The 2,834-nt window shown below is 51.7% G+C and overlaps 1 pseudogene; it reads right to left on the reverse strand.

Moving 5' to 3' along the window:
* Positions 1–1,866: 1,866 nt before the first annotated feature.
* On the reverse strand, positions 1,867–2,800 carry LOC121363603 (annotated as a pseudogene).
* Positions 2,801–2,834: the final 34 nt, after the last annotated feature.

Genomic DNA, 2,834 nt, shown 5'->3' on the forward strand with positions numbered 1-2,834 from the left:
TCAATGTTCTGTGAAAGAAGGAGGGGCAGCAACAAAACTTCTGCACTGGAATTAGGAAGGGCAGATTTTGGCCTGTTTAGGATGCTGATTTGGGTAATACCAAACCAGGCCCAGATTTTTTAAGGGAAACAGAACTTAAAAACAAAGGGGTCCAGGAAGGATGGACACATTTCAACAAAGTAATCTTAAGGGGGAAAGGAGCAGCCTGTCCCAGAGTGGCAAAAGATGAACTGGTGAGGAAAATGACTGGCCTGGCTGCTCATGGAGCTTTTGTGGGAACTCGGGAAAAAAGGACTGGTAACTCAGGAAGTGTTTAAGGATGTCATTAGGTTATGCAGAAAGAAAAGTTGAGAGGTGAAAGCTCATTTAGAACTAACCTGGCAGCTTCTGAAAAAAAAAATATAAAAAAAATTTATGGCAAAAGTAGGGATAAGGAGAACCTTTACTCTTTTTTGGATGCAGTGGAGAATATAGTAACTAAAGATAAGGAAAATGCTGAGCTGTTGAACACCTTGTTTGTATTAATTTTCAAAATTAGGACAGGCTGTCCTCAGGACAAGTGTTCTCCTGAGCTGGTTGACAAGGTGGTATTAGGGCATCATTTGGACCTGGTGATCCCAAAGGTCTTTTCCAGCCTATTTGATTCTGTCATTCGCTGATGATTGGGACACTCTGGGGCCATTGTGACACTGCAGGGCCTCGTGTAACTAGGGAGTTTCACCATTTTGACACTGTGAAACCAAGGACACCATTGGGAGACTCCACAGCCCAGTGGAACCAAGGGGCTGTTCTGACACTGCAGAGCCTCATGGAACCAAGGGGACATTGTGACACTGCAGGATCCTGTGTAACCAAGGGGCCACTGTGACATGATGGGGCCTCAAGGGATCTGGAAGACCACTGTGACCCTGTGTGGCCTCATGGAAACAAGGAGGCCATTGTGACACTGCGGGGCCTCATGGAACCAAGGCGAGCAGTGTGACAGTTCAGGACCTGGGGTAACCAAGAGGCCATTGTGACACTGCGGGGCCTCATGGAACCAAGGCGAGCAGTGTGACAGTTCAGGACCTGGGGTAACCAAGAGGCCATTGTGACACTGCGGGGCCTCATGGAACCAAGGCGAGCAGTGTGACAGTTCAGGACCTGGGGTAACCAAGAGGCCATTGTGACCCTGAGGGACCCCTTGGAACCAAGGACATCTTAGCAGATGACAACAAGCTGGGTGTGGGTGTTGATCTGTGGGAGCATAGGAGAGCTCTGCACAGGGCCCTGGACAGGCTGGATCCAGGGCCCAAATCCAACAAGGTGAGGTTTAACAAGTCCCAGTGCCGGGTCCTGCACTTTGGCCACAACAACCCCTACAGCACCACAGGCTGGGGACAGAGTGGCTGGACAGCAGCCAGGCAGAAAGGGACCTGCAGGGACTGATGGACAGCAGGCTGGACATGAGGCAGCAGTGTGCCCAGGTGGCCAAGAAGGCCAATGGCTGCTGGCCTGGATCAGGAATGGTGTGGCCAGCAGGGCAGAGCTGCTGTGCCAGCACTGATCTGCCCCAGCTCTGCACACAGACATTGCTGCTGCAGCTCCAGAGAAGGCAGCAAAAGGGGCGTAGCTGCAGGAAAATCTGCTGGGAGATCCTTTAGTTCCTTTCAAGCCACCGAGAGTGCAACCCCTCATTGACACAGTCTGTGGGCACAGAGAAGGTGGAGAGAAACAAAATGAGAAATGGCACATAGAATGGCTTTTCAATGTGGACGATATTAATAAAATTTTAAAACTAGAACAAAGAGAACGAAACCAACGGGAAGCCAAGAAGTATCAAAGATGAATTTTATTGAAGGTCATATGTAGAAATTGTCCAGCAGTTTAATGTTTCTGAAAGCATCCAGTCATCACTCTGCTCACTGCATCCTTGAGCTCCTGGTTCCTCAGGCTGTAGATGAGGGGGTTCAGGGCTGGAGGCACCACCGAGTACAGGACTGACAGGGCCAGATCCAGGGATGGGGAGGAGATGGAGAGGGGCTTCAGATGAGCAAAAACAACAGTGCTGAGGAACAGGGAGACCACAGCCAGGTGAGGGAGGCAGGTGGCAAAGGCTTTGTGCCATCCCTGCTCAGAGGGGATCCTCAGCACAGCCCTACAGATCTGCACATAGGAGAAAACAATGAACACAAAGCAACTAAATCCTAAACAGATGGTGAATACAATAAGCCTCAGTTCCCTGATATTTGAGTGTGAGCAGGAGAGCCTGAGGATCTGAGGGATTTCACAGAAGAACTGGCCCAGGTCATTGCCCTGGCACAGGGGCAGGGAAAATGTATTGGCTGTGTGCATGAGAGCATTGAGAAAGGCACTGGCCCAGGCAGCTGCTGCCATGTGGGCACAAGCTCTGCTGCCCAGGAGGGTCCCGTAGTGCAGGGCTTTGCAGATGAACACGTAGCAGTCGTAGCACATGATGGTCTGGAGGGAAAACTCTGCTGAGATAAAGAACAGAAAGAAAAAGATCTGTGCAGCACATCCTGTGTAGGAGATGTTGCTGGTGTCCCAGAGGGAATTGTGCATGGCTTTGGGGACAGTGGTGCAGATGGAGCCCAGGTGGCTGAGGGCCAGGTTGAGCAGGAAGAAGAACATGGGCGTGTGCCAGGTGCTGGCCGCAGGCTACGGCGCTGATGATGAGGCCGTTGCCCAGGAGGGCAGCCAGGGAGATGCCCAGCAAGAGGCAGAAGTGCAGGAGCTGCAGCTGCCGCGTGTCTGCCAGTGCCAGCAGGAGGAAGTGCCTGATGGAGCTGCTGTTGGACATTTGCTGGGGCTGCACATGGGGACCTGTTCATGGA

Source organism: Pyrgilauda ruficollis, unplaced genomic scaffold, assembly GCF_017590135.1.
Source record: "Pyrgilauda ruficollis isolate IOZ18807 unplaced genomic scaffold, ASM1759013v1 scaffold735, whole genome shotgun sequence".
NCBI lineage: Eukaryota > Metazoa > Chordata > Aves > Passeriformes > Passeridae > Pyrgilauda > Pyrgilauda ruficollis.